General features: G+C 41.6%; 1 protein-coding gene across 5 annotated transcripts in view; it reads right to left on the bottom strand.

Annotated features, from left to right (window-relative positions):
• The window catches only part of zgc:113142 (uncharacterized protein LOC503524 homolog), a 30,618-nt gene extending 9,620 nt beyond the window's left edge, over nucleotides 1–20,998 (bottom strand). The window contains exons 1-2 of one of the 5 annotated variants that reach the window (XM_036955012.1): nucleotides 20,707–20,998; nucleotides 20,345–20,599 (exon numbers count right to left, since the gene is read on the bottom strand). The gene's annotated coding sequence lies outside the window, so the exon portion shown is untranslated. Of the gene's footprint in view, nucleotides 1–18,757; nucleotides 18,776–20,344; nucleotides 20,600–20,706 lie in introns of those variants that run through there. The other 4 variants (XM_036955013.1, XM_021574636.2, XM_021574638.2 and 1 more) reach the window with 4 other exon arrangements.
• Nucleotides 20,999–27,850: the final 6,852 nt, after the last annotated feature.

Raw genomic sequence — 27,850 nt, 5'->3', positions numbered from 1 at the left:
ATATTACAATATGATCAGATAAATAAAGCAATATTTTCTTATGGCTCTGTCAGTAATCTTTAATTTTCAACAGACACAAAAGACAAATTTCCTTTATATAAATATCCCCATAACATGAACATTAAATGAAAGAAACCGGTATTCAAGGCACCATCAGTAGACTATATTTTCTATTTTAGCAAAAGTGGGCTAAATTTACTTCAAAGAAAAAACAATAATAGCAATTTTCTATCATCCACTCAACTGAAATATTTTTAAAATATAATTGGATTGAAATACAAAAAAATAAAGTGCAAAAATCTATTAATCAAAAACAACACTTTGTTTAAGGAGAAGTAACATGCAGTGAAAACAAATATTAAATTTTAACTTTTAAACTTGAACTGAGTAAAAACTCTAAATATGTGATTGCACAGTAATGTTCACTTGTTTGAGGTTGAGGGTGATACTTGGTGGTGTCCCATCTTTTCCACAAGTTCATCAATGTTCGGGGTAAGGCTCTGAGCTGAAGAAATCCTCAGAATTGAGTGGAGGTGTTCAGCAGTAAGTCGACTTCTGTGTGATGTTTTGTTCAGGTTCATCAAAGAAAACAGTTGTTCACACAGGTATGTGCTGCCAAACATAGACAACGTTTGAGCAGCCTGGATGCGCAGCTGGGGCATTGTGCCGGGGAGGAAACGGGCGAACTCCGCAGCACCCACTGCCGCATATTTTGCCCTCAGTGCATCATTGCATTGGAGGTCAATCAACTCCATTTGGAGGTTTGGTGGTGAGCTTTCCACGTCAACAGCAAATGGGTTACCGAGCAGTTCCAACCTGCTTTTTTGTGCTTCAAAGTCAGCAAATCGGCGTCGAAAGTCAGCGGCAAGCATACCTATTTTATCAGCCAACTGTGTGCTCGGGAACGCACTGGTAGAGAGCTTCTCTTTCATGGTCTGGCAGCTGGGAAAGTGGCTCAAATTTTCTTTCCGCATCTGCGTCTCCCACAGAGTCAGTTTGGTTTTAAATGCCTTCACTGTACTGTACATATCAGAGATGACACGATCCCGACCCTGCAGCTGCAGGTTTATTGCATTCAGATGACTCGTAATGTCACACAGAAAAGCCATTTCACACAGAAACATTTCGTCTCGGAGTTGTGTTGTGTCTTTCCCTTTGCTGTCCAAGAACAGACAAATCTCCTCACGAAGCTCGAAACATCTTTGAAGCACCTTTCCCTGGCTTAGCCATCGCACCTCTGTGTGATAAGGCAAATCACCATGCTCCGTTTCTAACTCCGTCAGAAATGCCTTGAACTGGCGGTGATTCAAACCTTTGGCTCTGATAAAGTTAACTGTGCGCGTGATGATGCTCATTACATGCTCCATTTTCAAGGCTTTACCGCACAACGCTTCCTGGTGTATGATACAATGATAAGCTGTCAGCTCACCTGTCGCGTTTTCCTCTTGCATCTTTTCCCGTATCTTCGCCACCAGTCCGCTCCTGTGTCCACACATCGCAGGTGCTCCGTCGGTTGTCAAACCCACGAGTTTTTCCCAAGGCAGCTCCATCTCATTTACACATCTTGACACCTCTTCATACAAATCATGCCCCGTAGTTGTGCCATGCATAGGACGTAAAGCCAAAAACTCCTCTGTCACGCTTAGGTTGGAGTCCACTCCGCGGATGAAAATTGACAACTGGGCAATGTCAGAAATGTCGGTGCTCTCATCCACAGCCAAGGAATATGCAATAAAATCTTTTCCCTTTTTCACAAGCTGCTCTTTTAGATTGATGGACAACTGGTCTACTCTCTCGGCAATGGTGTTTCTGCTCAGACTCACATTTAAAAAGAGTTGCCTTTTTTCTGGGCAAACTTCGTCACAAACTTTAATCATGCAGTTTTTGATGAAATCCCCCTCCGTAAATGGCCGGGCTGATTTAGCGATCTCTTCTGCCAAAATAAAACTGGCCTTTTGTAGCCTTTGTTCCATGTCCATATTCTTGTTTTTGTCCGCGTGTTTCGTTTCATAATGTCGTCTCAGATTATACTCTTTCAGTACCGCCACACTTTCTCCACACAGAAGACACACAGGTTTTCCAGCTACCTTCGTGAACATATACTCCGACTCCCACCTTGTTTGAAACCCCCGGTTCTCAGTATCCACCTTCCGTTTTGCCATTTTTGATGGGTATCTGAAAGTTAATTTTACTGTGATGCTGACGACTGCTGTGCCAATAAATATTGAAATGAAGCAGCCTACTGCTCGGTGCGTCACCTTTGCATTGTGGGAAATGTAGTATTGGTGCGTGTAAAAGATCTGCGGGCTGCCGGCTTGCTGCGGGCCGGTTCTAATAATAAATCAAGATCATCCCAGGGGCCGTAAAAAACCTTCTTGCGGGCCGGATGTGGCCCGCGGGCCTTGACTCTGACATATGTGTTCTTGAGTGTGTTCTAAAAATTAAAAATAATAGCGATTCCGTATCACATTGGGTGAGGCAGGTTACCGGAAGGTATAAACAAAATAAAAATCGAAAAGAGATTGAAAGTAAATATGGGTCCAGTGAGTGTTTGGGACGCGACGATTCAGACGGTTAGCAGGCCTGTGCTAACAAACTAACAGTTAGTAGGCCGGGGCTAAACAAGGTAGCAGTTAGCGGACCGGGGCTAAACAAGGTAGCAGTTAGCGGACCGGGGCTAAACAAGCTTGCAGTTAGCAGGCCGAATTAGCAAGCAAGGAGATAGCAAGGGCTAGAAAGTTAGCCTTTGGGGGGCGTCGTGATGGGGTGAGTCTGTTTATGCCTCCATGCGGTGACATCGATAGACCGGTCGTGGGTCCCGATATTGTAGCCCAGGAGTATGCTTCGGTGGTAGCACAGGAGCTCTGGCCGGGCTAGCTTCAAGCTAAGTGGGTGGAAACGCTAGCCAGGAGTAATCATCCGGGGTTGCGGTTAGCTAGTTAGCTAGTTGTGAAGATCAGTGGATTGGCCAGTGGAGGTCACAGGATATGTCCAGGAGACAGTTTATGAGACCTTTTTGACCCCTTTTTTATTAATTGATTTTTATTTCACCTGTATTTAACCATGTAGGCCAGTTGAGAACAAGTTCTCATTTACAACTAAGACCTGGCAAAGATAAAGCAAAGCAGTATACAAAAACAACACAGAGTTACACAAACAAAACGTACAGTCAATTACACAATAGAAAAATCTATCTACAATGTGTGCAAATGTAGAGGATTAGGGAGGTAGGCATAAATATGCCACAGAGGCGAAATAATTACAATTTAGCATTAACACTGGAGTGATTGATGTCCAGAAGATGATGTGCAAGTAGAGATACTGGGGTGCAAAAGAGCAAGAAAATAAATAATAATATGGGGATGAGGTAGTTAGGTGGGCTATTTACAGATTGGCTGTGTACAGGAACAGTGATCGATAAGCTGCTCTGACAGCTGATGCTTAAAGTTAGAGAGGGAGATATAAGTCTCAAGCTGCAGTGATTTTTGCAATTCGTTCCAGTCATTGGCAGCAGAGAACTGGAAGTAAGTGTGGGCTTTGGGGATGATCAGTGAAATATACCTGCTGGAGCGAGTGCTGCAGGTGGGTGCTGCAATGGTGACCTGTGAGCTGAGATAAGGCAGGGCTTTACCTAGCAAAGACTTATAGCTGACCTGGATACAGTGGGTTTGGCGACGAATATGTAGCGAGGGCCAGCCAACGAGAGCATACAGGTCGCAGTGTTGGGTAGTATATGGGGCTTTGATGACAAAACGGATGGCACTGTGATAGACTACATCCAGTTTGCTGAGTAGAGTGGTGGAGGCTATTTTGAAATTACATCGGTGAAGTCAAGGATCAGTAGGAGTCAGTTTTACGAGGGTACATTTGGCAGCATGAGTGAAGGAGGCTTTGTTTTTGCGAAATAGGAAGCCGATTCTAGATTTAATTTTGGTTTGGAGATGCTTAATGTGAGTCTGGAAGGATAATTTACACTCTAACCAGACACCTAGGTATTTGTAGTTGTCCACATATTCTAAGTCAGAACCGTCCAGAGTAGTGATGCTAGTCGGGCGTGTGGGTGCGGGCAGCAATCAGTTGAAGAGCGTGCATTTAGTTTTACTAGCATTTAAGAGCAGTTGGAGGCCACAGAAGGAGTGTTTTATAGCATTAAAAGGTTGTTTGGAGGTTTGTTAACACAGTGTCCAAAGAAGGGCCAGAAGTATACAGAATGGTGTCGTCTGCGTAGAGGTGGATCAGAGAATCACCAGCAGCAAGAGCGACATCATTGATATATACAGAGAAAAGATTCAGCCCAAGAATTGAACCCTGTGGCACCCCCATAGAGACTGCCAGAGGTCCAAACAGCAGGCCCTCTGATTTGACACACTGAACTCTGAGAATTAGTCGGTGAACCTATTGAGTCTGCCGATAAGAATGCAGTGATTGACAGAGTCGAAAGCCTTGGCCAGGTCGATGAAGATGGCTGCATAGTACTGTCTTCTATTGATGGCGGTTATGATATCATTTTGGACCTTGAGCGTGGCTGAGGTGCTCCCATGACCAGCTCGGAAACCAGATTGCATAGTGGAGAAGGTACGGTGGGATTCGAAATGGTCGGTGATCTGTTTGTTAACTTGGCTTTTGAAGATTTTATAAAGGCAGGGCAGGATGGATATACAGTGGGGCAAAAAAGTATTTAGTCAGCCACCAATTGTGCAAGTTCTCCCACTTAAAAAGATGAGAGAGGCCTGTAACTTTCATCATAGGTACACTTCTACTATGACAGACAAAATGAGAAAAAAAATCCAGAAAATCACATTGTAGGATTTTTAATGGATTTATTTACAAATTATGGTGTAAAATAAGTATTTGGTCAATAACAAAAGTTTCTCAATACTTTGTTATATACCCTTTGTTGGCAATGACAGAGGTCAAACATTTTCTGTAAGTCTTCACAAGTTTTTCACACACTGTTGCTAGTATTTTGGCCCATTCCTCCATGCAGATCTCCTCTATGGCAGTGATGTTTTGGGGCTGTTGCTGGGCAACACGGACTTTCAACTCCCTCCAAAGATTTTCTATGGGGTTGAGATCTGGAGACTGGCTAGGCCACTCCAAGACCTTGAAATGCTTCTTACGAAGCCACTCCTTCATTGCCCGGGGTTGTGTTTGGGATCATTGTCATCCTGAAAGACCCAGCCACGTTTCATCTTCAATGCCCTTGCTGATGGAAGGAGGTTTTCACTCAAAAACTCACGATACATGGCCCCATTCATTCTTTCCTTTACACAGATCAGTTGTCCTGGTCCCTTTGCAGAAAAACAGCCCCAAAGCATGATGTTTCCACCCCCATGCTTCACAGTAGGTATGGTGTTCTTTGGATGCAACTCAGCATTCTTTGTCCTCCAAACACGACGAGTTGAGTTTTTACCAAAAAGTTATATTTTGGTTTCATCTGACCATATGACATTCTCCCAATCTTCTTCTGGATCATCCAAATGCTCTCTAGCAAACTTCAGACGGGCCTGGAAATGTACTGGCTTAAGCAGGGGGACACGTCTGGCACTGCAGGATTTGAGTCCCTGGCGGCGTAGTGTGTTACTGATGGTAGGCTGATAACAAGTTTAAACAGGTGCCATTAATACAGGTAACGAGTGGAGGACAGAGGAGCCTCTTAAAGAAGATGTTACAGGTCTGTGAGAGCCAGAAATCTTGCTTGTTTGTAGGTGACCAAATACTTATTTTACACCATAATATGCAAATAAATTCATAAAAAAATCCTACAATGTGATTTTCTGGATTTTTTCCCCTCATTTTGTCTATCATAGTTGAAGTGTACCTATGATGAAAATTACAGGCCACTCTCATCTTTTTAAGTGGGAGAACTTGCACAATTGGTGGCTGACTAAATACTTTTTTGTCCCACTGTAGGTTTATAACAGTTTGGGTCTAGAGTGTCTCCTTTTGTGCTGGTGATATATGGCCAATATACCATCTCTAAGGGCAGTTTCCAGACACGCCTTGTTGTGTCGTGCCTAACAGCCCTTAGCCGTGGTATATTAGCCATAAAACACACCCCCTTGGGCCTTGTTGCTTAAATATAATATAACATTGTGCCAAGACTATAGATGTTATTGTTCAAAACAGTGTCATCATCATGCGGTCTACTTTTTCCTGAAAGAATTCACACAATGAATAGGCACTTCAGTTAAATACTTGGAAAACCAACTGCATCTTACGCATGGTGGATCAACAAAGTGGTTATCTTCTGGACTCTTAGAATGCCTGTTCTAGCAGTAATCGCCTGTGACAAACCAGTTAGAGATACTTGGAAGGGGCACATAACAAACAAGTGAAAGGTCTTTTCATATGGTGGGGTATATTTTACCAATGTGAAGTTTATAGGAGACTGTCAAATCTGGTGTCAAATGAAAGCAAACTGTCTATATTTGAGAAATTAAGGCATGTATACACATTTGACTAATATTTTCTATTCAAAATAGTAGGAATAAGCAAATACTTTGATTTCTGTTCAAACAGACAGAAAAAGGGCATTGGAAAACATCTAACAGAAAATGTATTAGAAAGTATTAAAAAGTATTAGAAATACATCAAAACACAATAAATGTTGAAGTAAAGACCCGTGCCAACTAATATCAACATATATTTAGTTTTGGAGAAATGATTTGCCTTGTGCAAGATTAAGAAACATTGCCCTGTGCCTTGAAATTCCGTAGCCAAAAACAAATCTTTAAGATTCATAGGTTCTAAAATCTCGGGAGGGAGGATAATGAAAGTTCACAGAAGTAAAGTTTTTTTTTACTGATATCTATGTGGTGCATGAATCATTAAGTGATTAAACATGAAATTCTGTTCCCAAATTGGTAGCGGAACTTCACAAATATTTGTAATAGAATTACTGCAATTGAAATGGCATCAATGGGTAATCATAGTAGTCACTAACCACAGTTGGGTCACTTGCTACAGTCCTCCCTTCCACTGATATACGCTTATATTCAACTCATAACGGTTGTCTTTCTCTTTCTGTCATCTGGTTGTCAAAGCAAGTGTGAAAACAGTCTGGACAACCACTCCATCTCTCTCTTCTTTCCATTTAATGTTGCCTCTCCCGGCTTTTACTGACACCTACCCATGGGCCCAATCTCTTTCCATTTAATGTTGCCTCTCCCGGCTCTTACTGACACCTACCCATGGGCCCAATCTCGTTCCATTTAATGTTGCCTCTCCCGGCTCTTACTGACACCTACCCATGGGCCCAATCTCTTTTCATTTAATGTTGCCTCTCCCGGCTCTTACTGACACCTACCCATGGGCCCAATCTCTTTCCATTTAATGTTGCCTCTCCCGGCTCTTACTGACACCTACCCATGGGCCCAATCTCTTTTCATTTAATGTTGCCTCTCCCGGCTCTTACTGACACCTACCCATGGGCCCAATCTCTTTTCATTTAATGTTGCCTCTCCCGGCTCTTACTGACACCTACCCATGGGCCCAATCTCTTTCCATTTAATGTTGCCTCTCCCGGCTCTTACTGACACCTACCCATGGGCCCAATCTCTTTCCATTTACTGTAACCGGCATCCTCACCCACAGAACACTGACCAACACTGGACATCCATGGATGTTGAAAAGTAGTTGATTTGGTGAGTCCAAATTTTGGGGTTTTGTTATGGTCCAGACCAGCTTTAATTTCAACGTCGAGAGATGCTGATTTGGCCCAATTATAGATGTCAGTGTTTCACAAGTTTTGACATCAAAGTACAGCACAGCACAGAACAGTAGAGTTAAGTAGAGTACATTACATTATAATGTCCTCAATTATAGTGTTCTCTACTGTGTTCTGGACTGAACTATACTTTACTAGACATAGTTTATTTTCTCTCAACACTTGTGAAACATAGACGTCTATGATTGGTTCAGATTTGTTCCGGTCCAAACAATTGGTCTTGTTTGGGGGAAGAGCTCATTAAAATAGTAGCCAGTGTGTACCCATAATTATGCATGTCTGTGTAGTACAGATCAGGGACCCATGATGAAATTCCACTTCCTGTAAATCCACTTCCTGTAGTTCAATAACCAAAATAGATTTAAATGTGTCATGTCATAGCTGACAACCCATTCTTTCTGCAGACATCTTTGAATCTTAATTCGGGGGAGATATTTAAAAACAGAGGTCACAAACTGAGGATGAGTTTACCAAACGTTGCATCTCCACATAGTATACATTTTTGTAAATGAAAAAAATCGGACTCTCAGCGCAATTCCGTTACCATTGAATTGCCCATTAACTCTGTTGGGTTTAGGGTGCTCTTGATATTATGGCAATATGATGGTTGTCGAGTTGCTACGTTCCCAAAAGACAAACTGAAAATGTTGTGTCACTGATCTACACACAATACCCCATAATGTCAAAGTGGAATTATGTTTTTTAAAATAGACAAATTAATTAAAAATTGAAAAGCTGAAATGTCTTGAGTCAATAAGTATTCAACCATTTTGTTATAGCAAGCCTAAATAATACATGTGCTTTTCAAATCACCTAATAAGTTGCATGGACTCACTGTGTGCAATAATAGTGTTTAACATGATTTTGATATTACTACCCCATCTCTATACCCCACACATACAAACATCTATAAATTGCTTCACTTTCAGAGTATTTTGTGTAGATCGTTGACAAAAAATGACAATTAAATAAATTTTAATCCCACTTTGTAACAACAAAATGTGGAAAAAGTCAATGGATATGAATACTTTCTGAAGGCACTGTGTTGTCTATAGGTGTATCAATTTCACATGTATATTCCCCCTCCCCCCCCTACATACACCACCCTACCCCTGCTCAGTGGATCAGACACAAGTTTCAAAAACGCACACACACACACACACACACACACACACACGTTTGGCAGTGAGTTGGAGACATAACTCACTTTCATGGGTTGCTCAAGTGAAACTAATTGAGACAGCATGTAAAATGGAGGCTATAACCCATCTTTGTTAAAGAGAAGACTTCCTTTCTGACATGTTCAACAGCAGCCTGTGCTAACTGATTATAGTCAAACAATCAACAAGTCTATCACATGTTTGGGAGCCCAATACTCCTACAGTAAAAATGACTGAGGAAATATAACACATTTTCAGAAAAAATACAAATAAATAAAAAATTTATGTTGCACAATGAATAGACACTTCAGATAAATACTTAGAAAACAAATTGTATCTTGCGCATGGTGGATCAACAAATCTTCTGGACTCAGAGACTGTTCTAGCAGTAATCGCCTGTGAAAAACCAGTTAGCAATACTTGGAAGGGGCACATAACAAGCCTGCGAATGGTAAAAGATACCCCACCATAACAAATGACCTACAGTTGAAGTCGGAAGTTTACATACACTTAGGTTGGAGTCATTAAAACTTGTTATTCAACCACTCCACAAATGTCTTGTTAACAAACTATAGTTTTGGCAAGTCAGTTAGGACATCTAATTTGTGCATGACACAAGTCATTTTTCCAATAATTGTTTACAGACAGATTATTTCACTTATAATTCACTGTATCACAATTCCAGGGGATCAGAGGTTTACATACACTAAGTTGACTGTGCCTTTAAACAGCTTGTGAAATTCCTGAAAATTAGGTCATGGCTTTAGAAGCTTCTGATAGGCTAATTGACATCATTTGAGTCAATTGGAGGTGTACCTGTGGATGTATTTCAAGGCCTACCTTCAAACTTAGTACCTCTTTTCTTGACATCATGGGAAAATCAAACGAAATCATCCAAGACCTCAGATTTTTTTTGTAGACCTCCACAAGTCTGGTTCATCCCTAGGAGCAATTTACAAATGCCTGAAGGTACCACGTTCATCTGTACAAACAATAGTACGCAAGTGTAAACACCATGAGACCACGCAGCCATCATACCGTTTAGGAAGGAGATGCGTTCTGTGTCCCAGAGATGAACGTACTTTGGTGCGGAAAGTGCAAATCAATCCCAGAACAACAGCAACAGGACCTTGTGAAGATGCTGTAGGAAACAGGTACAAAAGTATCTATATCCACAGTATAACGAGTCCTATATCGACATAACCTGAAAGGCCGCTCAGCAAGGAAGAAGCCACTGCTCCATAACTGCCATAAAAAGTCAGACTACAGTTTGCAACTGCACATAGGGACAAAGATCATACTTTTTTGGAGACATGTCCTCTGGTCTGATGACACAAAAATATAACTGTTTGGCCATAATGACCATCGTTATGTTTGGAGGAAAAAGGGGGAGGCTTGCAAGCCGAAGAACACCATCCCAACCGTGAAGCACGGGGGTGGCAGCAACATGTTGTGGGGGTGCTTTGCTGCAGGAGGGACTGGTGCACTTTACAAAATAGATGGCATCATAAGACAGGAATATGATGTGGAGATATTGAAGCAACATCTCAAGACATCAGTCTGGAAGTTTAAGCTTGGTCGCAAATGGGTCTTCCAAATGGACAATGACCCCAAGCACACTTCCAAAGTTGTGGCAAAATGACAACAAAGTCAAGGTATTGGAATGGCCGTCACAAAGCCCTGACCTCAATCCTATAGAAAATTTGTGGGCAGAACTGGTAAAAGCGTGTGCGAACAAGGAGGCCTGCAAACTTGACTCAGTTACACCAGCTCTGTCAGGAGGAATGGCCATAATTCACCCAACGTATTGTGGAAAGCCTGTGGAAGGCGACCCGAAACTTTTGACCCAAGTTACACAATTTAAAGGCAATGCTACGAAATACTAATTGAGTGTATGTACACTTCTGACCCACTGCGAATGTGATTAAATAAATAAAAGCTGCAATAAATCATTCTCTCTGCTATTAGTCTGACATTTTACATTCTTAAAATAAAGTGGTGATCCTAACTGACCTTAGACAGGGAATGTTTTACTAGGATTAAATGTCAGGAATTGTGAAAAACTGAGTTTAAATGTTTTTGGCTAAGGTGGATGTAAACTTCCGACTTCAACTGTATGTTTATGATGCTGGCCTTTTCCATGTACAAGGAACCATGAACGCCAAGGATGTTTTTGTCGAATGTCTAACTGAATTGTACACAAATGCAGTTTTACTCCTTTGGCATTGCATGAATCTTCCAGGTATAAAGGAAGAATATAAAAGTATATATTTTGGGAAAACTAGGTATTTTCTATGTTTGAGAGACAGCTTCTACCCCCAAGCCATAAGACTGCTGAACAGCTAATCCAATGGCTACTCGGACCCCCCCCCCCCCCTTTTTTTACGCTACTGCTACTCACTGTTTATTATTTACGCATAGTCAATTTACTCCTACCTACGTACATGTACATATTTCTTAATTACCTCAACTAAATTATTTTTTTTATGTCCATTAAAATAACATCAAATTGATCGGAAATACAGTATAGACATTGTTAATGTTGTAAATGACTATTGTAGCTGGAAACAACTGCTTTTCATGGAAAATCTACTTAAGCGTACAGAGGCCCATTATCAGCAACCATCACTCCTGTGTTCCAATGGCACGTTGTGTTAGCTAATCCAAGTTTATCATTTTAAAATGATAATTGATCTTTAGAAAACCCTTTTGCAAATATGTTAGCACAGCTGAAAACAGTTGTCCTGACTAAAGAAGCAATAAAACTGGCCACAATAACATTTCAAAAGGCAAATAAGTAGGACATTTTTTGTCATGATTGTGATGTCACCAGATTGTATTTTTCTTCAGTATAATATGGTGGGTGCTTATATTTGTCCTATTTCACATAAGTGTGTATTAATACTCACGTGTGAATTGGAAATGTATATTTTTTGCATTGCTTTTTCTAGTTGCCATTTAAAGTGCCGTCATGATGTTATCCGTTCAACCTCATTTAACAAGCAAACGTAGTTATTGTATTATAGCAATGTCTTCATTTCTGGAAAAGGGACATATCAACTTGTGTTCAGAGCCAAAAGGAAACCTTCTGGAATGAATGTCAGTTATGTATTTGATTCCAGTTTGTATTAGAACAAAAAACCTTTCCTGCCCATATTCTCATGCAATTTGATTAGACATGACAATGCACTAGGCCTGCATCACCACAGTGCACCCAGAGCCACCTCTTCCTCTGCACTGCGCGTAGGGCCCCGCTGCTCTAAGGGACCCTGACTCAGTCGAGGTCTCAACTTAGCCTACTGTTAAGTAAGAAAAGTAGAAAATAAGGTGCAATTTTAAAATGTGGTAATGCAATTTTCCACTTGTTATGTTAGTCACTGACATTCACTCAATTATCCCATGTCAGCTAAAAAAAAAGGAAATGTTGATTGCTAGCTAAGATCGTCTAGAGCGCTATCTAAAGCTTATAGTAGCCTAATCATCAACAAATTACCGACTGCAATGGTCTTAGGTAGTCTCCGTATACACTATTCCCTCCGTACAGAACCACAGCACCAAGATGCCCTTCTGGAGGCAATCAGTCAAAGTCATTATACCCTAATATAGGCCTATTTGCCTACTAGCCAAATAAAGTGCAGAGCATGCATGATGTGTGCAACTCGTCATTCCAACATATTTGAACATTTCATTCGTCCTACATATAGTCAAATGTAATTTTTTGAGTTGCAATAGGAACTAAATCAAAGACAATAGAACAGTCTTATTCATTTGTTTGTTAAGATCCATGTGTATTCAAATTATCTAAATTCTTCTATGTTCTTTAGCCGATCACTTTAATAATCCAAGTAAATAAATATAGGCCAAAAACGCACATCACGACAAGACAGACAACACAACACTACATGAAGAGAGACCTAAGACAAGAACATAGCAAGGCAGCAACACATGACAACACAGCATGTTGCTATCAACATGGTAGCAGGACGAAACATGATACAAACATTATTGGGAACAGACAACAGCACAAAAAGCAAGGTAGAGACAATAATACATCACACAAAGCAGCCACAACTTTCATTAAGAGAGTCCATGATTGAGTCTTTGAAATAAAACTGTCCAGTTTGAGTGTTTGTTGCAGTTCGTTCCAGTAGCTAGCTGCAGCGAACTGAAATGAGGAGCGACCCAGAGATGTGTGTGCTTTGGGGACCTTTAACAGAATGTGACTGGCAGAACAGGTGTTGTATGTGGAGGATGAGGGCTGCAGTGGATATCGCACATAGTGGGGAGTGAGGCCTAAGAGGGTTTTATAAATAAGCATCAACCAGTGGGTTTTGCGACGGGTATACAGAGATGACCAGTTTACAGAGGAGTATAGAGAGCGGTGATGTGTCCTACAAGGAGCACTGGTATCAAATCTGATGGCCAAATGGTAAAGAACATCTAGCCGCTCGAGAGCACCCTTACCTGCCGATCAATAAATGATGTCTCCGTAATCTAGCATGGGAAGGATGGTCATCTGAATCAGGGTTAGTCTGGCAGCTGGGTTGAAAGAGGAGCGATTACGATAGAAGAAACCAAGTCTAGATTTTGACTGCAGCTTTGATATGTGCCGAGAGAAGGACAGTGTACCATCTAGCCATACTCCCAAGTACTTGTATGAGGTGACTACCTCAAGCTCTAAACCCTCAGAGCTAGTAATCACACCTGTGGGGAGAGGGAAATTATTCTTACCAAACCACATGACCTTTGTTTTGGAGGTGTTCAGAACAAGGTTAAGGGTAGAGAAAGCTTGTTGAACACTAAGAAAGCTTTGACGTAGAGAATGTAACACAAATTCGAGGAGGGGCCAGCTGAGTACAAGACTATCATCTACACATAAATGGATGAGAGAGCTTCCTACTGCCTGAGCTATTTTGTTGATGTAAATTAAGAAGAGCGTGGGGCCTAGGATCGAGCCTTGGGGTACTCCCTTGGTGACAGACAGTGGCTGAGACAGCAGATGTTCTAACTTTAAACACTGCACTCTTTGAGAGAGGTAGTTAGCAAACCAGGCCAAAGACCCCTCAGAGACACCAATACTCCTTAGTCGGCCCACAAGAATGAAATGGTCTACAGTATCAAAATCTTTGACCAAGTCAATAAAAATAGCAGCACAACATTTCTTAGAATCAAGGGCAATGGTGACATCATTGAAGACCTTTAAGGTTGCAGTGACACATCCATAACCTGCGCGGAAACCAGATTGCATACCGAGAGAATACTTAATAATAGTTGATTATTGACAAGTTTTTCCAACACTGAGGCCTATAACAGTTAGCATCAGCTTGATCTGCCCCTATAAATAAAGGGTGAACCGTGGCTGCCTTCCAAGCAATGGAAACCTCCCCAGAATTGAGAGCAAGGTTAAAAAGGTTGGAGATAGACTTGGCGATGATAGGGGCAGCAAACTTAAAGAAGAAAGGGTATAAACCATCTGTCCCAGATGTATTTTTTGGGGTCAAGTTTAAGGAGCTCCTTTAGCCCCTCGGACTCAGTGACTGCCTGCAGGGAGCTTCTGCAGAGTCACATTAGAAGGGGTGGGAGATGAGGAAATGTTGGGATGGGCAAGGAGGCATGGCTGAGTCAAATAGGATTCCTGACAATGAAGTGCTGATTAAAGAGCTCAGCCATGTGCTTCTTGTCAGTAACAACCACATCATCAACATTAAGGGACATGGGCAGCTGTGAAGTGGAGGGCTTGTTCCCCAGGACTTTAACCGTTTTCCAGAACTTCTTGGAGTTAGACCCACAGAGAGACAACTGCTCCTTAAAGTAACTAACTTTGGCTTTCCAGATAGCCTGAGTGCACTTATTTCTCATTTGCCTGAACGAGAGCCAGTCAGCCTGAGTATTCGTGTACCGAGCCTTTCACCAAATGCAATTCTAGAGGTGGAGTAACTCTGCAAGATCAAGGTTGAACCAGGGGCTGAATCGTTTTTAATTCTCATTTCTTTATGGGGGAGTGTTAACAATTACAAAAAAATGAAAGGTCCAACCATCTTCGACAGAGGGGATAAAGCTGATTTTAAGCCATTTTACAGAGGCCAGTTCATGAAGGAAGCTTACTCATTAAAGTTTTTAGCAAGCGTCTATGACAAATCAGGAGAGGTCGTTTCACTGAGCAGCCATTACGGACAAAGGCTGTAAAACAGTGATCACTAAGGTCATTACAGAAAACACCAGATTAATACATATCAGGATTATTTTTGAGGATAACGTCGAGGGGAGTAGCCTTTTCTGGGTGTTTGGAGTCATACCTTGTGGGATTGGTAATAATCTGAGAAAGGTTTAGGGAGTCCCATTGCTTTAGGACTTGGTAAGTTTGAGCATGTCCTAGTTTGGTCACCAAGCAGGACAAATTCATACTTAGTGTAAGGTGCCAGGAGAGAGTTTAGGGTAGGTAGGGTACAGATCAGTGAGGACGATAGCACCCAGCAACAGTCAACAAAAGAGGCATTTGAACGTTTAATGCTTAAAACCAGTAAATCAAATTGTTTGGGGACAGACTTGGTGGAGACAACCGATCACTGAAGGTGATCCATAGTAAAGATTGTCACTCCCCCACCTTTGGAAGATCTGTCTTGTCGAAAAAGGTTATAACCAAAAAGGTTAACATCTGTATTCAAAACACTCTTCCTTAACCACGTCTCAGTAATGACCAACACATCGGGATTGGAGCTGTGAACCCACACTTTCAATTGATCGATTTTGGGTAATAAGCTTCTAGTGTTAATGTGATGGGCCAGGGTGTACATGCACTTTTCCAGATATCATCAACAGTAATACAATCAAGGCACAGCATAAAACAGGGAGAGCTCTGCAGTGTTGATTTATGACATCTGAATGTGTAAAAGCTCTGTCCAGGTTGATATACACTGCTCAAAAAAATAAAGGGAACACTAAAATAACATCCTAGATCTGAATGAATATTCTTATTAAATACTTTTTTCTTTACATAGTTGAATGTGCTGACAACAAAATCACACAAAAATTATCAATGGAAATCAAATTTATCAACCCATGAAGGTCTGGATTTGGAGTCACACTCAAAATTAAAGTGGAAAACCACACTAAAGGCTGATCCAACTTTGATGTAATGTCCTTAAAACAAGTCAAAATGAGGCTCAGTAGTGTGTGTGGCCCCAACGTGCCTGTATGACCTCCCTACAACGCCTGGGCATGCTCCTGATGAGGTGGCGGATGGTCTCCTGAGGGATCTCCTCCCAGACCTAGACTAAAGCATCCGCCAACTCCTGGACAGTGGTGCAACGTGGCGTTGGTGGATGGCGCGAGACATGATGTCCCAGATGTGCTCAATTGGATTCAGGTCTGGGGAACGGGCGGGCCAGTCCATAGCATCAATGCCTTCCTCTTGCAGGAACTGCTGACACACTCCAGCCACATGAGGTCTAGCATTGTCTTGCATTAGGAGGAACCCAGGGCCAACCGCACCAGCATATGGTCTCACAAGGGGTCTGAGGATCTCATCTCGTTACCTAATGGCAGTCAGGCTACCTCTGGTGAGCACATGGAGGGCTGTGCGGCCCCCCAAAGAAATACCACCCCACACCATGACTAACCCACCGCCAAACCGGTCATGCTGGAGGATGTTGCAGGCAGCAGAACGTTTTCCACGGCGTCTCCAGACTCTGTCACGTCTGTCACATGTGCTCAGTGTGAACTTGCATTCATCTGTGAAGAGCACAGGGCGCTGGTGGCGAATTTGCCAATCTTGGTGTTCTCTGGCAAATGCCAAATGTCCTGCATGGTGTTGGGCTGTAAGCACAACCCCCACCTGTGGATGTCGGGCCCTCATACCACCCTCATGGAGTCTGTTTCTGACCGTTTGAGCAGACACATGCACATTTGTGGCCTGCTGGAGGTCATTTTGCAGGGCTCTGGCAGTGCTCCTCCTGCTCCTCCTTGCACAAAGGTGGAGGTAGCGGTCCTGCTGCTGGGTTGTTGCCCTCCTACGGCCTCCTCCACATCTCCTGATGTACTGTTCTGTCTCCTGATAGCGCACAGCAAACCTTCTTGCCACAGCTCACATTGATGTGCCATCCTGGATGAGCTGCACTACCTGAGCCACTTGTGTGGGTTGTAGACTCCGTCTCATGCTACCACTAGAGTGAAAGCATCGCCAGCATTCAAAAGTGACCAAAACATCAGCCAGGAAGCATAGGAACTGAGAAGTGGTCTGTGGTCACCACCTGCAGAACCACTCCTTTATTGGGGGTGTCTTGCTAATTGGCTATAATTTCCACCTGTTGTCTATTCCATTTGCACAACAGCATGTGAAATTTATTGTCAATCAGTGTTGCTTCCTAAGTGGACAGTTTGATTTCACAGAAGTGTGATTGACTTGGAGTTACATTGTGTTGTTTAAGTGTTCCCTTTATTTTTTTGAGCAGTGTATTATCGAATAGATATTTGAAAAACACCTTGAGGATTGATTGTAAACAAGGTTTGCCATGTTTCTGTCGATATTATGGAGCTAATTTGAAATATTTTTCGGCGTTGTCGTGACTGCAATTTCCGGTCGTTTTCTCAGCCAAACGTGAAGAACTAACAGAGCTTTTTGGCTACAAAAATATTTTTTCTGGAAAAAAGGAACATTTGCTATCTAACTGGGAGTCTCATGAGTGAAAACATCCGAAGCTCATCAAAGGTAAAATATTTAATTTGATTGCTTTTCTGATTTTCGTGACCAGATTGCCTGCTGCTAGCTAGGCATAATGCTATGCTAGGCTATCGATAAACTTACACAAATGCTTGTCTTGCTTTGGCTGTAAAGCATATTTTCAAAATCTGAGATGACAGGGTGATTAACAAAAGGCTAAGCTGTGTTTTAATATATTTCAGTTTTGATTTCATGAATATGAATATTTTCTCGTCAGATTTTTTGTCTGTTGCGTTATGCTACTTAATGTCAGTTGATGACAATTCTCCCGGATCCGAGATGGGTAGTTACACGATTAACAAAGTGAACCATTTTCACTGTAGTGTCCAAAACGTCTTTCAAGCTGTCAGGTATTCCTTTGGCAGCAAGAGCCTCTCGGTGGATGCTGCAGTGTACCCAAGTTGTGTCAGGAGCAACTGCTTTCACGTGCTCTACCACTCCACTATGTCTCCCTGTCATGGTTTTTGCGCCATCAGCACAGATACCAAAACATCTTGACCACCAAAGTCTATTTGATGTCCCAAAGCTGTCCATCCTCTCCTGTGGTCCTGGTTTCCAGAAGAGGATGTCTTCCTTAATTGACCCCCTATAAACGTAACGGACATATACCAGGAGCTGTGCCAGGCCCACCACGTCTGTTGACTCATCCAGCTGTAACGCATAGAATTCACTGGCTTGTATGTGAAGCAGTAATTGTTTCAAAACATCTCCTACCATGTCACTGATGCGTCGTGAAACAGTGTTTGATGAAGAAATGATCTGTATAGTTGTTTTTTGCCTTTTCCCCCAGCATTGTCCCAGCCATATCCGCGGCAGCAGGAAGAATGAAGTCCAAGCCACTCGGTAGCTCACCATATAAGATGCTTCTAGCCCCTTCTTATTAATGGTGCTTGCCTGTCCTAGCCACTCGGTAGCTCACCATATAAGATGCTTCTAGCCCCTTCTTTTAATGGTATCTGTTGCTTTCATACATGTCTTACTACTCGAAAGTTGTCTTAATTCTCGATCAAAAATGTCCTTTGGCTTATTTTTCAAATTAGCATGTCTGCGCAAGAGTGAAGATTTCATAGAGTTGTGAGATTGTACTTTTGCACATATATCACACTGTGGCTGTGAACCCCAAATAAATGTAGTTATCATCATATTTACGCCTTTTCGATGGTCCAACGTCCCTGTCTGTTGTTTGGTGCTTTCCCGGGTCAGGGGGCAGTTGCTCTTCGGCTGCATGAGATTCACAACTGTCAGTGTACACGCTGGCTGGGCTAACAACAAATGTAGAATTACTGATGCTAGCATTAGATGTGCTTGTGGAAGCGGAACAACTTGTGTCGTCGATAGGTGCAGGTATAGTACTGCTGGTAGTAGCAGTACTACCAGTAGAGCTGGTATGTGTCTCTATGGATGCAGGCCCTACTTTTTTTAACCATTCATCAATTTTCGAGCAAACGGAATGAGCAACAGCTACCGTTGGCTACATACGGACCATTAGTGGAAGTCCCGCGAGAGAGTAACCGTTAATGTGATTGAATGTTAGTTATTTGACTAGGCTACCTGTATTTGACATTGTGTTGTTATTTTGCAGAACACAAGATGGTTTAATTTTATTTTTGGCAGTGAAATGAAGCTACTCAGGCGAGAAAAAAACCTCCCCCTAATGTATAGCCCTGTTGGAAAATATAAATGGACTGTTTGAAAATGTGAAGACATTTTTGTATTTTTTAAATGCACATTTTGTATTATTATACATTTATTTTTAAATGTGAATCACATTTTTATTTTGCATAATCCCGACGGCATACCACAGTTTGAGAATAACTGCACTTATACTACAGTCAAAATGCCTAATATGAGGCCTACAGTCCGTGCTCCCAAATACTGGAAAAAGTGTTACATATTAGGTTACATGATCACCACAATAGCCTCACGCGGCTATACAAATAAATTATGCAATTATATGGCCATTAAATAACACACAACAGTATGGCATATTTAGATAGCAGAATAGGCTTAGGCTAGTGCTCCCGAGTGCAACAGCGGTCTAAGGCACTGGAACTCAGTGCAAGAGGAGTCACTACAGTCCCTGGTTTGAATCCAGGCTGAATCACATCCGGTTGTGATTGGGAGTCCCATAGTTAAATAAAGGTAAAAATTAAAATAAAATAAAATGTTTATTTTGTAGCTCAGGCGGCACTTCTGTGTCTATCATTCTCACACAAGTCATTTGCTGAAGGCCCAAGCCTCTACTACTTCATCTACTGGTATAACGTCATTATTAAATGCAGTTCTAAAACAAGCTCTAGAATTGTATTTTGGAAATGAAACCGGAAGCTGCAAAGCAACTCTAACGTCTGGGCTAGAGTTGCTTGATGGACTAGCTAACTTCGACTAGTTATGTTTGGTTCATGTACTTTGCAGATGCAACATTGCTTACAAAAGTTTGTATGCATAAAAAGATCTGTAGCCGACGTAAAGTAAGAATTGAACATGTAAATGTTAATTCATAGTCGTAACAGATCTATTTTAAACGTGTTTCATGTTTGGCTTTTCTTAAGATCCTAACAATTTACGTATGTATTTTCTTATGATCCTAACGATATGTAAGTTCAACCTTTTGAAAAGGTATCTGGCTCCATAATAACACTACTGTCAGGGGGAATTCTCAACAATACCTACTTTGACTGGTAGCCTAAAGCATTGTATAATTTGTAACATGCTTACATGTGTAAAGTTACTCACCAGCTGGTCGATGTCACGTCAACTTCTTTGAGATGTTCTATCTCGAAGAAGGCGATGCACATACAAAGGATAGGTGCATGCCGCCACCTCCTGTATTGGCTGTGTATCAGGCTCCTAAGAAGGTTCTAACAATGAATTTAGACTTGTACTTTGGGAAACCGGGCTCTGGTCGGATGTGAGTTGTTTTTCCATGCTATGCACAAATAGCCTGTGGGGGTTGGGTGCAGGACCACTCGAATTATCTACCCCAAAGGGCTGTGAAATGGTGATAACACCACTGTCAGGGGGAATTCTCAACATTGCCTACTTTGACTGGTCGATAAAGTAATTTGTAACATACTAATATGTATAAAGTTACTCACCAGCTGGTCGTCGTTATGTCGACTTCTTGGCGATGTTCCTGTGACACGCGCAGTGGCGACCCGTCATTCAGGGCAGGTGAGAGCCCCACAATTTTAGCAAAAAAATAATCAATAAATACGAATGAAAAATGATGGGAGTGGCTTGCCTGTTTTGCATGTTATTTTGGCATTAATACATGTTACATATCAGTTTGCAAACAATGTAAAATATATATATTTATCATTGGCTATGTTTTAAATCTTAAAAGACACCCTATCCCCTCAACCCTCAAATTAAGTGGACTCTTCTGATGACGTACAGCTGGTGAGTAACTTTATACAATTATTTTTGTTGCTAAAATTGACGTCTGACGAGTATACACTTCGTCACGTTCATCCAGCAATGATTGTGTTTTCAGCCACGGGTAGCTAGTGGGTACTTTGTATGCGCTACAGCCAATTATTTGATTTGATTTGATTTGTGCATTAGTAGCACAATTTCTAACTTATTTACGTTCGTTTTTACTTACACTTGTATGTTGACTCCATATTGACTTTCAGTTTTTAAGTTTTAGCGGACTTTTCTTAGCGGATGTACAATCATCACAAATTTAATTATGGGGCATTTCAGGCCCTGAAGTGAACATAATTCTACACTCGCAAACTCCATTTAAAAGGAGGGCTGAGGGGCGTATGTTGCAAACCTCCCTTGCTTGGCAAGTCATTTGGACCGACGACAAATATGGCAGCGAGGATTCAACCAAGGGCTAAGGGTTTAGGGCTGTCGGTTAGCTAATTCATTTGCTAGCTATCATACAGTAGGCGTATATTAATAACTATATAGTTCATATAAGTAGACATGCAATCATAATTGACCTTAGCGCATATAAAGCACTCACAAGCTACCGGTGGCTGAAAACACAATCTTCGCAGGATGAACAACTGACACATTTTTGGGCAAGGGTAAACTCAGATGTCAAGATAAGTCATCAGAAGTGTCACCTTAATTTGAGGGCATTTCCTTTGCTGCAGGATTTTTTGGGGCAGAGGCTGTGTCTGTTTAGTGTTTGGAATGCAGCTATAGATTTACATTGGCCACAGATAAAATTACGTCAAATCACGTTATATGTACAATAGCTTTGATTGGACTGATCATGTCAATATCATACTTTCAAAATCTTAGCTAGCAATCATCATCATGAATCAAGTCAACAATCTACTGACGAATCCTTTTTCATTCCTTGTCATATGAAGAGAAATAATGAAGAGAAATTATAGACAAAACTTATCGGTGCTCATCGGCCATTGAATATAAACATTACACAACAAGTTGGAAATCGCTAATTCAACAATGAGTGGTTTGGAAGGAAGTGAGCACAGCACAACAAGGTGAGTCCAAAAATGTATTGTATGTTGCTGCATAAATGATGCAATATGCCAGGGAGACATGTATACGGTTTCTAAGAAAGTAATACTAAATGCATGTTGTGTAGTAAGCTGTTTGTGGCCCATGTGCCTCACGCTAATAATTTGGTCCCTTTTCCCCTCTTAATTTGGCCTACTGTTCTGACTTGGTGGTGCACGTGCACATGAAGCCTATAGCCTGTTTTAGAGAAATGTAATCATCAAATATTGTAAGAGCTTTCATTGTCTGCTTATATGCCCCCATTATTTATACTACAGTTCTGACTTGGTGTACAGGGACAACACTGTAAGAATGGCCCATGTTCTGAATTCTGTCACTGTACATTTCAAAAGTGCTGAACAAATAGTTATATTGACAACGTCCGTCCTAGCTCGATCATTAATGCCTTAATCGAAATTACGCATTTCCTCTTAACCGCTCGTCGTTCCCTTATGCCATAGTTTGTACATCTCAATTGTCAGTAGAAACGACATTTGTTTAAGCAAGTCAGCCATATCAGCTATGTTTTTTTAAAGGCAGTAAATGAGGCTGAATGAACTATTTCGCTGCCAGACAAGGCTCGGCTGATAGCCAAGTGTAGCAGTGGTAAGGTTTTGGGACTGCTGTTGGGACTCTGCTGTTGGGAGAGCTTTATGTAGGCCCTAATAGTTTGTGGGCACCATTTGTCACCATTATAGTGAAATGAATGTATTGTTTAGTGTTGTATTGTGTAGCACCTTCGCTGGCATGCATCATATTTTTGTTTGTTTTTTGTTTGCTCCACTAAGGTTACATTCTAAAATCGCCACAGGACCCGCGTACCTAGCGTGCACCCGTGATGTACCAACGATATCACCGGGACAAAGGCTCTCACGGGATAACTGACACATCCTAATTTGACTTTATCTGGTAAAGACTCTGCATCAACTACCAGTAGGCTACCAGGATCTCATTCCTAAGAAACAAAACAGAATAAAAAAACATTTGAAACTGAGGAAGAAGGCTATGCATATGCCCAATTCCAAATCAACCCTGTGTTACCTCTGCCCCTATATGCACTTGTAGAGATCTGTTGACACATAGCAGAGATTACTTCAAAAAAGGGAGGAAGAAAGGATGCACTTTTAAAGAATGACCAGTGGTGCCCTAGGCTGGGGTTGTGTATCTGCACTAAAGACCAGTTCCTGAATGCTCCACTGGATGTCCCCAGACAGCAAAATATCTAAAATAATACATGAGCATATTTACCCAGCAATGAGAATACATAACAATACATAATATACTATCAGTAGCAAGGTAGTATTCCATTCATCCCGTATAGTATCTTACTTTCCTGCCTGTCAGTTTAGTCACATATCCATATTCCATGGTTAAATAAGTATAATCTTGACATAGCCTATTCCGCAAAAGGGAGATTGACACAGGAATACAACCCCTGTAAAGCCAAATTAGCTTGTAATGATCAGAGTGTGGTAGCAGCGAACAATCTCAGGCAGCAACATACCTCACAACCATTCCCACAGAACAATCAACCTGTGGCCCATTAGTTAGACAGGCCCAATTAAGAGGACCCCCCCACTCCAGGGACAAGGTCTCAGCTCAGATCCAGCAGAGTTCCTCCAGGTGCTGCCCAGTAGGACTGATCCTCTGCCTGCTAGGAGCGGATATACCCCAGGACTCAGCCCCCCGAAACAGAGTGGCAAAACAGGTGGAGCAGCACAGTGGTGAAGAGTGTGTGTGTGTGTGTGTGTGTGTGTGTGTGTGTGTGTGTGTGTGTGTGTGTGTGTGTGTGTGTGTGTGTGTGTGTGTGTGTGTGTGTGTGTGAGTTTTTGAAACTTGTGTCTGATCCACTGAGCACGGGTAGGGGGGGGGGGGGGGGGGGGGGGGGGGGGGGATTAGATTGTCTAGTCACCATGTTCCCGCGTAGATGGGAGGTAGAGGGATATGTGTGTGTCTGTCTGTGTCTGTGTGTGTATGGCTAGCTGGCTGGCAGTCAGATGTTTCCACAGAGAGATGGGCTATGCATACAAAATGACGCTGCCAGGCTTGCAAAAATAGAGTCCTTTTAAATCCCTGGACTATCAGCGGGACGCAGGTTGACATTTATTTTAATGAATCTTGCCCTAGAGGCAGAACAGAGCAATTTCTGCCAGTTTGCTTTTGGTATTAATTTAAGGTTAGGGTTAGCAGTGTGGTTAAGGTTAGGGTTAGGTTTACAATCAGATTTTATATTGTATTGTCTGTGCCAGCTAGTGACCACTCTGCAGAGTTGCCTCCAGGGTAAGATTCATGACAATAAAGGCCAACCTCTCGACGGGACAGTCAACTACTGGCAGCTCAAATGAACACACCAAAACACTGGATGTTCCAGGACCACGGTAAGGACCACCAGATGTTAGGGGAGGTGTGTGTGTTGGGGAGTTCTTTCTGTCAAAATACACAAATACAGCCACTTGGTATATTAAAACAAGTAACCCTGGCTTGATCCTGTTTCAAATGTGGAAATCAGTCATGCTTAACTGATGTTCTGATGCTCAGAACCAGTGTGCTCAGAGAGGTGTGCGTTTGCGCTGAGCTGAATTAGAGCGTTTCATGTATACAGATGTAGGATCTAAATTTGAGTTTGCTACAGCAGGAAAATAATCCTGTAGCAACAGGAAATGTGAATTATTTTGTGGATTATAATACATTGAAAATGTTGAAGCGTTGATAGATTTTTTTGTAAAGGAAAATCAAGTCTGAAATTTCAAAGTGGAAATTACAAACTTCTGAACCCTTAAAAAAGCGTTTTTATAGATAATAATATAATAAAAATGCAAAGAGGAAATAAATATATACAGCTGTAGACAGAAGTTTAGATACACCTTAGCCAAATACATTTAAACTCAGTTTTTCACAATTCCTGACAATTAATCCTAGCAAAAATTCCCTGTTTTAGGTCAGTTAGGATCACCACTTTATTTTAAGAATGAGAAATGTCAGAATAATAGTAGAGAGAATGATTTATTTCAGCTTTTATTCTTTCATCACATTCCCAGTGGGTCAGAAGTTTACATACACTCAATTACTATTCGGTAACATTGCCTTTAAACTTGTTTTTCAACCACTCCACAAATGTCTTGTTAACAAACTATAGTTTTGGCAAGTTGGTTAGGACATCTACTTTGTGCATGACACAAGTATTTTTTCCAACAATTGTTTACAGACAGATTGTTTCACTTATAATTCACTGTATCACAATTCCAGTGGATCAGAAGTTTACATACACTAAGTTGACTGTGCCTTTACACAATTTGGAAAATTCCAGAAAATGATGTCATGGCTTTAGAAGCTTCTGACAGGTTAATTGACATAATTTGAGTCAATTGGAGGTGTACCTGTGGATGTATTTCAAGACCTACCTTTAAACTCTGTGCATCATTGCTTGACATCATGGGAAAATCAAAATAAATCAGCCAACACTTCAGAAAAGAATTGTAGACGTCCACAAGTCTGGTTCATCCTTGGGAGCAATTTCCAATTGCCTGATGGTATCACGTTCATCTGTACAAACAATAGTACGCAAGTATAAACACCATGGGACCACACAGTCGTCATACTGCTCAGGAAGGAGACGCGTTCTATCTCCTAGAGATTAATGTACTTTGGTGCAAAAAGCGCAAATCAATCCCGGAACAACAGCAAAGGACCTTGTGAAGATGCTGGAGGAAACGGATACAAAAGTATCTATATCCACAGTAAATCGAGTCCTATATCGACATAACCTGAAAGGCCGCTCAGCAAGGAAGAAGCCACTGCTCCAAAACTGCCATAAAAAAGCCAGACTACAGTTTGCAACTGCACATGGGGACAAATATCGTACTTTTTGGAGAAATGTCATCTGGTCTGATGAAACAAAAATAGAACTGTTTGGCCATAATGACCATCGTTATGTTTGGAGGAAAAAGGGGGAGGCTTGCAAGCCCAAGAACACCAACCCAACCGTGAAGCACGGGGGTGGCAGCATCATGTTGTGGGGGTGCTTTGCTGCAGGAGGGACTGGTGCACTTCACAAAATAGATGGCGCCATGAGGCAAGACAATTATGTGGATATATTGAAGCAACATCTCAAGACATCCTGGTCGCAAATGGATCTTCCGAATGTACAATGACCCCAAGCATACCTCCAAAGTTGGAATGGGCCAAAATTCACCCAACTTATTGTGGGAAGCTTGTGGAAGGCTACCCAAAACGTTTGACCCAAGTTAAACAATTTAAAGGCAATGCTATCAAATACTAATTTAGTGTATGTAAACTTCTGACCCACTGGGAATGTGATGAAAGAATTAAAGCTTCTCTCTACTATTATTCTGACATTTCACATCTTTAAAATAAAGTGGTGATCCTAAGACAGGGAGTTTTACTAATATTAAATGTCAGGATTTGTGAAAATCTGAGTTTAAATGTATTTGGCAAAGATGTAAACTTCTGACTTCAACTGTATATATATGTTTCCTCTCTCTCTTTCTCTACCTATCTACACAGTACATTTGGAAAGTATTCAGTCCTCTTCCCTTTTTCCACATTTTGTTACATTACAGCCTTATTCTGAAATTGATTTATTTTTTCTTCTCATCAATCAACACAAAATACCCCATAATGACAAAGCGAAAAACAGGTTTGTAGAATTTTTTGCAAATGTATTCAATATTTATAACAGAAATACTGTATTTACATCAGTATTCAGGCTCTTTGCTATGAGACTTGAAATTGAGCTCAGGTGCATCGTGTTCCATTGATTATCCTTCAGATGTTTCTACAACTTGATTGGAGTCCACCTGTGGTAAATTCAATTGACTACATTCAATTGATTTGTAAATGCACAAACCTGTCTATAAGGTCCCACAGTTGACAGTCCATGTCAGAGCAAAAACCAAGCCATGAGGTCGAAGGAACTGTCCGTAGAGCTCCGAGACAGGATTGTGTTGAGGCACAGATTTGGGGAAGGGTACCAAAACATTTCTGCAGCATTGAAGCTCCCCAAGAATACAGTGGCCTCCATCATTCTTAAATGGAAGAAGTTTAGAACCACCAAGACTCTTCCTGGAGGCCAAACTGAGAAATCGAGGGAGAAGGGCCTTGGTCAGGGAGGTGACCAACAACCTGATGGTCACTCTGACAGAGCTCCTGAGTTCCTCTGTGGAGATTGGAGAACCTTCCAGAAGGACAACCATCTCTGCAGCACTCCACCAATCAGACGGAAGCCACTCCTCAGTAAAAGGGTCATGACAGCCCGCTTTGAGTTTGCCAAGCGGGCTGTCAAACTTTGGCACACACACACACACACACACACACACACACACACACACACACACACACACACACACACACACACACAAACACACACACACACACACACACACACACACACACACACACACACACGCACACGATAACATACGCACTATACATACACATGGATTTAGTACTGTAGATATGTGGTAGTGGTGGACTAAGGTTCTGAGGGCACACAGTGTGTTGTGAAATCTGTGAATGTATTGTAATGTTTTGTAATTGTATAAACTGCCTTAATTTTGTTGGATCCCAGGAAGAGTAGCTGCTGCTTTGGCATGTGGTTCCATAATAAATACAAATACAAATACCTAAAGGACTCTCAGATCATGACAATCAAGATTCTCTGGTTTGATGAAACCAAGATTGAAATCTTTGGCCTGAATGCCAAGCGTCACACCTGGAGGAAACCTGGCACCAATCCTAAGG

The sequence above is a fragment of the Oncorhynchus mykiss genome, chromosome 19 (assembly GCF_013265735.2).
Source record: "Oncorhynchus mykiss isolate Arlee chromosome 19, USDA_OmykA_1.1, whole genome shotgun sequence".
Classification (NCBI taxonomy): domain Eukaryota; kingdom Metazoa; phylum Chordata; class Actinopteri; order Salmoniformes; family Salmonidae; genus Oncorhynchus; species Oncorhynchus mykiss.
Note: the sequence above shows the minus strand (reverse complement) of the source record. Positions and strands in the feature narration are given on the sequence as shown.